General features: G+C 43.4%; 1 non-coding gene across 1 annotated transcript; it reads right to left on the reverse strand.

Annotated features, from left to right (window-relative positions):
- Positions 1–3488: 3488 nt before the first annotated feature.
- LOC116470087 (small nucleolar RNA U13) lies at positions 3489–3592 on the reverse strand. The gene has a single exon (XR_004248516.1). It is a non-coding gene; the product is annotated as a small nucleolar RNA U13 (small nucleolar RNA).
- Positions 3593–9432: the final 5840 nt, after the last annotated feature.

The raw sequence follows: 9432 nt of genomic DNA on the forward strand, positions 1-9432 counted from the left end.
AGTTCTCATTGATTTTTCTCTTCATTACAAATTGTATTTTCCTGCTTATTTGTGTGTCTTACAATTTTTTATTGAATTCCAAATACCATGTATTTTACCTTGTTGGGTGCTGAATACTTTTGTATTCTTATTAATTAATATTCTTGAGTGCTGTTTTATGATGTAGTTAAGTTACTTGAAAACTGTGTGGTCCTTCTGAGGCTTGCTTTGTTAGACATGACCAGAATTCTTTGGTGTATGGCTAATATTGCCCAGTACTACAGCAACGCCTTTCTGAATATTCTACCTGATGACCTGTTAATTATAAGGTTTTCTACTGTGGCTAGTAGGTGAACGCTGAAGATTTTTCCCTGTACTTTTTTCAGGTGTAATTTTTCTTAGCCTTTGGTAGTTTCCTCACACGAATGAGCAGATCAGCCTTCAGCTGCAGACCTTCCACAGATCCCTGGAGCTCTCTCTGTGTGCTGCTGTCTCAGCTCTGGTGCTCTGCCAGGTGAACTCTAGCTGGCTTGGCCTCCTCAGATTCCCAGCATTTTCTCCTGAACTGAGGGAGACTTTTGGGCTCTGCCTGCATTCCCCCTTCCTGTGCTGAAGCCTGGAAACCCTTTCCTATCACAGACTGCGAAAATCATAGAACACACCTTGCTTGTTTCCTGAATTCACTGCCTGTGCTGCCTGATGCCTAATGTCTGAAAGCTGTTGTTCATATGTTGTGCCTGGAGTTTTAATTGGTCCCTCTTACTCCATGTTGATCAGAATTAGAAGTCCAGATGCTATTTTATTTAATTTTTTATTTTCATATATTTAGGGGGTACAAGTGCAGCTTTCTTACATGCATATATTACGTAGTAAAAACAGTCTGGGCTTTTAGTGTACCTATCACATTGTACCCAATAAGGAATTTTTCAGACCTCACCCTCTGATCTGGTTTGGCTCTGTGTCCCCACCCAAATCTCTTCTTGAATTGTAATCCCCACGTATTCAGGGAGGAACCCGGTGGGAGGTGATTGGATCACGGGGACAGTTTCCCCCATGCTGTTCTCATAATAGTGAGTCCTCATGAGATCTGATAGTTTTATAAGTGTTTGGCAGGTTCCTCCTTCACTCACATGCTCTCCCTCTCACTTGCCACCATGTAAGTCATCCCTACTTCCCCTTCCGTCATGATTGTAAGTTTCCTGAGGCCTCCTCAGCCATGTGGAACTGTAAGTCAATTAAACCTCTTTCCTTTATAAATTACTCAGTCTCAGAAAGTTCTTTATAGCAGTGTGAAAATGGACTAATACACCCGCCCTCCCACCCTTCCACCTTTTGTAATCTCCATTGTCTGCTATCCTACTCTGTATGTCCATGTGTACTCATTGTTTAGCTCCCACTTATAAGTGAGAACATGTGGTATTTGACTTCTTGTTTCTGAGTTATTTCGCTTAGGATAATGACCTCCAATTCCATCCATGTTGCTGCAAAAGACGTGATTTCCTTCTTTTTTATGGTTAAGTAGTATTCTATGGTGTGTGTGTGTGTGTGTGTGTGTGTGTGTACGTATAACATTTTCCTTACTTGATGCTCTTTTAAATGGTATTAAAGTTTTTTAAAAATTCCAATTATTTATTCAAAGGCTACGCAGAAATACTTTATTTTTGATATTTGACCTTATATATGGTAACCTTGTTAAATTCACATATTAGTTTTCACTTAAAATTTTTTTTTTTTTTATACAGGTCTCACTCTGTTGCCTGGGCTGGAGTACAGTGGCATAATCTTGGCTCACCGCAGCCTCAACCTCCGGGCTCAGATGATCCTCCCACCTCCAGCTCCCAAGTAGTTGGGACAACATGTGTGTGCCCCCATGCCCGGCTGATTTTTTGTGTGTGTTTTTTTTTTTGTAAAGACAGGGTTTCACTATGTTGTCCAGGCTGGTCTTGAACTCATGGGCTCAAGCAATCTGCCTGCCTTGACCTCCCAAAATGCTGGAGTTACAGGCATGAGCCATTGTGCCCGATCAAAAGGAATTTTTTTTAATTTAAATTTAAATTTTTTTTTTTTGAGATGGGGTCTTGCTCTGTCACTCAAGCTGGAATGCAGTGGCATAATCACAGCTCACTGCAGCCTTAACCTCCTGGGCTCAAACAATCATCCTACCTCAGCCCCTCAAGTAGCTAGGACTACAGATGTGCACCACCATGACCAGCTAATTTTTTATTTTTTGTAGAGACAGGGTCTCACTATGTTGCTCAGGCTGGTCTTGAACTTTTGGGCTCAAGTGATCCTCCCACCTCAGCCTCCTAAAGTGCTGGGATTACGGGCATGAGCCACCATGCCTGGCATTTTCATATATATATATATATATATATTTTTTTTTTTTTTTTGTGGTGGATTCCTTAGGAGTGTCTATAGGCACGATCATGTTATCTGTGAATATAGAACATTTTACTTCTTCCTTTACAGCTTGTATTATCTCTGTTGCTCCCCCTTCTGTACTGGAAATGCCATACATTGTTGAATAGAAGCAGAAAGAGCAGCTATCTTCTTGCCTTCTTTTTGATCTTGGGAAGGAAAGCATTCATTCTTTCACCATGAAGTACGATGTAAGCATTAGGTTGCTTTTTTTTCCTTTTTCTGAGACAGAGCCTTGCTCTGTTACTCAGGCTGGAGTGCAGTGGCGTGAATGGCTCACTGCAGCCTCAAATTCCTGGGCTTAAGAGATCCTCTCGTCTCAGCTTCCTGGGTAGCTGGGCCTATAGGAGTGCATCACCAGGCCCAGCTAATTTTTTATTTTTTGTAGGGTGTCATTATGTTACCCAGACAAAGCACTGTAGATGTTATTTATTTATTTATCTATTTTTATAGAGACGGAGTCTAACTATGTTTCCCTGGCTGGTCTCGAACTCCTAGGCTCAAGTGGCCTCCCAAAGTGCCGGGATTACAGGCATGAGCCACTGTGCCCAGCTTGTAGATGTCTTTACTGGGTTCCAGAAGACTCTGTGGTGGGTAATGCAAGTATACTTACGAAAGAAGGGGATAAGTTGAGAGTTCTTGGATTTAATTTTCTCAGTGAAGCAGGAGGACAGGCTATCTGATGAGGGGTGGGGAGAATGGGGTGGATTTGTAATAGTCCTTCATGAACCTCTCAAAAGACAAATCTGTGGCAGAGTGTACAGTTTTCTGTACCAGGACTCGGAGCTCCAGGTTTAGGACCAGGGTGGGCAGCTGTAGAACTGGGTTCTGTAGTCAGGGTTTTCCAGGACTTATGAGTGGAGTATAAAGGGAGCACGGGAAATAATTCAAGTTGTTGGCCAGAGGTCTAGCTTGGGTTTTAAAAGACTGAAGCCTGGGAATTGAGGGGAAAGTAAAGATAAACTGTGAGGCCACGAAGGGGTTAAAGGGCTGGAACTCAGTGAGGCCAAGGAGTGGTGAAGTGGGAGGAAGAGAACAGAGTTGGGAGGATTGTGGTTCAAGTGGGATATTGAAGTTTCATTTTTTTTCCACATCAGATGGGTAATGTGCCAATGTTGTAACAAGGTTTGAGGGAGGCACATCTTACACATGAAAGCGAAAACCCAGTCTTCACGCTTATGAACTACAAAAGGATCCAAAGTGTTTTTGAGAGGCAGTGGAGCTATGGTAGTAATGGTCTAATTGTGGCCTTGAAAAGTATAAGTAGAGCAGAAGGTTATTTGAAATGATTAGCGGAAGGTTAGGGTGTGGGATGGATTGGGTTTGGCAATTTGTCTCAGGATGATGGTGGGAGTTAATGTGTAAGGTAAATGGGGGAGTCCTCAGCCACTGTGGGCCAGGGTCATTGACAGCCAGAAGAAGTAGAGGGCAATGAACTGTTTGGTATGAGGGGGGCTTTGACAAAGGTAGAAAAGTAATCATGTAGAACTGGCAGGGGAAGCTGGGAGACTGCTGACCCCAAGTGCCCCCTTCTTGGCTGGAAAATAGAACTTGTGGGAGGAAGAGCAGCTTTCCCTTAAGAGGGCTGCAAGGGAACCAGTGTCCTTGGGGCAAGGCCAGGCTTCAGTTACGGTAAGGAGGAGGAAGGTATAGTGAAAGTTCTTGCAGGTTGTTGTGGATATAGAATAATTTGTTTTTAGCTGAATGAGGTTACCAAGAACACAGAAGGAAAACTGACAGGAAGATGCCTAGGAGACAGGTGGTGTTCCAGTGACAGTGAAAGTCCCAGTGAAAAGACTTAAAGTGCAGAGACTGTTTCACCCATGTATCACAGTATCAGCCACATAGTAGGTGCTCATTGAATACAGCCAAGTGAATGGCTGAATACAATTCTTGTGGTTTCTTACTTTGATTCTCTTTCATTTCTCCATCTGTTTCCTGGGGAGTGCTGCTGCTTTTATCCCCCTAGTTCTGAAATTTATAGCAGTTTTCTCTCCAAAGTCCCAATTCTTTCCGTCTGGCAGAGTCGGTGCCTTATTATTCTGTGGCGTAACACCCTAGGAGGGCCTGGAAAGCCAGAGCTGAAATCTCTCTCTGGTGATAACTTGGGAGAAGCTGAAGTTCAGAAAAAGCAAAGACTTCGTTCAACAGAATAGATTAAGATTTACCATAGACTGTGAAAGAAATAAAGATGCTTCTCTCGGTCAAAGTTTGAGGCTACCAACCTGTACTGGTAGCTACCAGCGGGGTGGCGTGTGGGACCAGGGAGAGCAGTAGTCCAGGGCGGGCTGTGGACTGTCAGGCTGTGTGCAAGGCAGCCTCCAGCAGGTGGGGCTGTGGAGTCGCAGAAGGCTGGCCGCCTTGAGCGGAACGCAGCGCTGCTGCCACCCTCTGATTTGGATGGAATCACCCCTGCGGTATGTAGAGTGAAGCTCTCCATGCTACCTTCTCATGGAGAGTCAAGCTTGGGAGATTGATTTTGCTATCTTCTCATTCTCTACCATTACTCCAGAGCCCTATTGCCTCGGGGGAGGGGAAGGTCTTGATGATGGGGAATGTCATCTAATGGAACGCTCACAGGGTTTATGAGTTTTAAGTCCCAGAGCACACACATTCTAGCTGTGGGCACACAGGCCACTTGCTGGACCTCTGAGAGTGAGTGATAATGGAAATATATGTGAAAACCTTGGTAGAGTGAAGACTCTAAAAATATAAGGATTTATTATTAATGCTTAATGGGTAGTTAAGAGCAAAAATATGTTCTTTGATCTATTCTAGAGAAGAGGAACTCTAGGGAAGGTATGGGCTGAAGATTTTCCTATTCGCAGAAGAATTGGTCCTTTTGACTATATGTTTTCACTTCTGTCAGGTCACATAGTGGGGTGAGGGGTAAGAATGCCAATTTGCCACAGAACATTCTAGGGAGGTTGTAAGCACCCAGAAAACAGAATTCACAAAAATAATTGTAATAAACTACCATCTATATAACTACTGTATACCAGGCACATTACACATGTTATTCAATTTGGTCATCATAACAGTTCAATAGGATAGATGTATTTATATATTGTAACTAGAAGTTGAACATCAGCATCTGAGAGGTATGAATGGCAAAAGGTTACACACATAATAAGCAGTGATGGCAGGATTTGAACCCAGGCCTTTCTGACTTTAATGGCTCATGTCTTTCCCATCATAATGTGTGAACTCATCCTTCACTAAATCTCTAAGCCCATTTCCAAGGACCTGTCTTAAGCTGGTTGCTTAAGAATAGCTCAAGGAACTTGTTAAAATGCATGTTCTTGAACCCCACCCTGGGGGAGCCTCATGAATGATTTAGATTTTTCCTTTTCTTTCTCTCTTTTCATGCTACATTCCCTTCTATTACTTTGGTTGTTGAACAGTCACAGTAATCAGGACTTCTGTTTTTTGAACGCCTTATACCTTACACCTTTCCTTGAAAACAATGGCAAACGCAAACTCATTTTTTCAAGCCAAGGATCCCTGAGTTTCCCCACCAAAGGATTATACAATCAGCAGCTCCTTTTTGTTTCAATAACACATTTTTATCTCCCTTATTTTGCTAGGGGTGCAGGAGTTACGTTTGGACACAGATACTTCACTACCAGGGAGAAGCTTCTGCTTGGGGAGGACTTAGCCCTGGAAGGGAGATAGGAGCAGAAACCAAGTGGATTCCTCGGGTTTTATTCACCTAGATCAATCAACAAGTATTTACTGAATACTCTGTGCCAGGCACTAGGCCAGGTATTGGTGCTGGAGCAATGCATACAATAAAGTCCCAAAAGTTATGGAGTTTCAGGCAGGTGGACAGAGAAGGGAGCGGGTATTCATGCAGAGATTCAAATGAAGTGGCAAAGTGAACCATGAACTTCTGGGAAGAAGCATACCTGGCAGAGGGAATAGCAAAGTGCAAAGACTCCAAGCATGAGTCTCTGGGAGTGTCTGAGGAACAGCAAGAAGGCCAGCGTCCAGCAGAAAGGCAAGAGTGGAGTGTGCAAGGAGGAGCAAGGTAGGAGGTGGGAGGGGAGAGGCACCGCTGGTTGGATCATGACCTTCTAGGCCATTGGGAAGATTTGGGTTTTGTTCCAAGTGAGACAAGGAGCCACTGGAGGGTTTTCTGTAGGAAAGTGACATGATCCAATTTACATTTTAAAAGGATGACTCTGGGTGCTGGGTTGAACATAGACTTCAGAGGGCAAGGTTGCTACCAGAATACCAAGGCAGCTCTGTCTGTCTGCATCTCTTGAACAGTTTTGGCAGATTCTATTCCTCATCTCTCCACCATGGTCAACAGGCATTAGTCCATTTTGCATTGCTATAAAGGAATACCTGAGACTAGGTAATTGCTAAAGAAAACAGGTTTATGTGGCTCGATTCTGCAGGCTGTACAAACATGGTGCTGGCATCTGCTCGGCTTCTGGTGAGGCCCCAGGAAGATTTTACTTATGGCAGAAGGCTTGTCACATGGTGAGAGAGGGAGCAAGAGAGAGATGCCAGCCTCTTTTAAACAACCAGCTCTCATGTGAACTAATAAAGTGAGAACTCACTTATTACCGTGAGGACAGCATTAAGCCATTGGCGAGGGATCCACCCCCATGACCCAGACATCTCCGCCATGCACCACCTCCAACACTGGGGACCACATTTCAACATAGATTTGTAGGGGACACACATCTAAACCATGTCAGAGGTCAAGCTTTGCCCCTCCATCAGTCCTCTCTGCTCGTCTTATTCACTCTCAATCATAGCACCATGTTTCTCAAAAGTTGCAAATTGGTTGCAGTAGTGGATTTGAGAGTTGTGAGAATGTTGGCCAGAATTAGTTATGTCTGAATACCAGACCAGCCAAGCCAAAATGCTGCTATTATACTAGAATAAAGCAATTTCTACTTTACAGACAAAGTGGCAGAGCCATAACTCATTTACTCACTGACTCATTCACTCATTCTTTCAGCTCTCATTGAGCACGTACCATGTGCATAAGTCACTGCATTAAGCCGCTGGAGAACTACACATTTTAAAAAAGCTCCTTAAGACATAAACTCTGCCCTTGAGCAAACTCTTAAACTAGTTACTAGCATTTATCAATCACTTTTGATGGGTAAGACACTTGTTTAAGTGCTTTTTATGTATTGCCATATTTAATACTCAAAATTAATGTGATCAGTTAGGTACTATTTTACTATTTTAAAGATGAGGAAATCAAGGCACCTAGAGGTTAAGTAACCTGTTCAAGTTGGTTATTAGGTGAACTGAGATCTGGGCCCAGATGATGTAGCTCTAGGGTGCAGATGACTGCTTCTTAGGCTAGAGGGATAGCTAAACACATAATTATAATGCAATGTCATGGGTACTCACTAGAGCTACTGGGAACTTTTGACATTATTGAGGGGCAAGGCCCAAAGCCTTTTCAAATTTCCAATCCTGTTAATTTCACTGTAGTATAGAACTTCTCCCCATAAAATGCTGTGAAGTACAACTAAGATTTTTAAGTGATCCTTCCAGATTCTTAATAAAAGATTAATTTATAAAGCTATTTTCTGGCTAAGGACCATTCCATTTTTGAACTGTTTCACTCACTCATCATTTCCATCACCAGATGATAGTTTTTTTTTGGTTGTTGGCGGGGGGAAGGTGGGCAGTCCATTCTCCATAAAAGAAAAATTAAAATTTGTTATGTTAAGTAGATGCCAACCAAGTTGGTTTGGGTTATGAAGCCTTGGGGGTGGGTCGGGGCTCGTCTTACTCACTATCTCATCTACTCCTTCTCTGCAGGGACTTCATAGCTGGCTGGAATCAAATTTGTGCCTTAGTAAAATGACAAATCAGTACAAGTTGGGGGACCTTTATGTTCTTTTGGGAACAGCTGAAACCACAAGTCTTACATCCTAGAATATCAAGGGGGATATATTATTGGATTCCCAGTTGCTGAGAGAGCACAGACTGAGCCACAAACTAACTCTGTCCGGAGAAGACAAGGAAAGCTTCAGGGAATAGTTTAGATTTGAACTGGGCTTGAAAGATACGTTGATAGTCAACAGCAATAAGGTGAGAGAAAGGTGTTCTAGTAAAGGAAAAGTTTGTGTGAAAGATCTGGGGAAGCGTCAGCCAACTGGGCTTTCTGGGATCATTCCATCCTAAAACACCAAGTCCTTTGGGTGGGACAGAATCTGAGCAGCAGTCTCTGTCACACTTTTTCCATTTTGTAGGATATTATAATGACCCTTTTTTTTGTTTTGTTTTGTTTGAGACGGAGACTTGCTCTGTCACCCAGGCTGGAGTGCAGTGGCATGATCTTGGCTCACTGCAAGCTCTGCCTTCCGGGTTCACGCCATTCTCCCGCCTCAGCCTTCCAAGTAGCTGGGACTACAGGCACCCACCACCACGCCTGGCTAATGTTTTGTATTTTTAGTAGAGACGGGGTTTCACTGCGTTAGCCAGGATGGTCTCGATCTCATGACCTCGTGATTGGCCTGCCTCGGCCTCCCAAAGTGCTGGGATTACAGGCGTGAACCATGACGCCCGGTCTTTTTTTTTTTTTTTTGAGATGGAGTTTCTCTCTAGCCTCCCAGGGTTCAAGCGATTCTCCTGCCTCAGCCTCCCAAGTAGCTGGAATTATAGGCACTCGCCATCATGCCCTGCTAATTTTTTTTGTATTTTAGTAGAGATGGGGTTTCACCGTGTTGGCCAGGATGGTCTTGAACTCCTGACCTCAGATGATCCGCCCACCTTGGCCTCCCAAAGTGCTGGGATTACAGGTGTGAGCCACTGTGCCCGGCCTAATGATACATTGTATATTTGCTCATGAATTCTCTCTCTCTGTCTCTTTCCTTGTTTTTTCTGTCTCTCTAGCTTTATTGAGGTATAACTGACATACAATAAACTACACATAAAGTTTACAATTTCATGAGTTTAAAACACATCCCCAGAATCATCTCCAAAATCAAGACAGTGAACATACCCATCATCCTCTGGAGTTTCTATGGATCCCTTTGCCGTCTGTCTTTCCTACCC

Source organism: Hylobates moloch, unplaced genomic scaffold (genome assembly GCF_009828535.3).
Source record: "Hylobates moloch isolate HMO894 unplaced genomic scaffold, HMol_V3 SCAFFOLD_5, whole genome shotgun sequence".
NCBI classification, from domain to species: Eukaryota; Metazoa; Chordata; class Mammalia; order Primates; family Hylobatidae; genus Hylobates; species Hylobates moloch.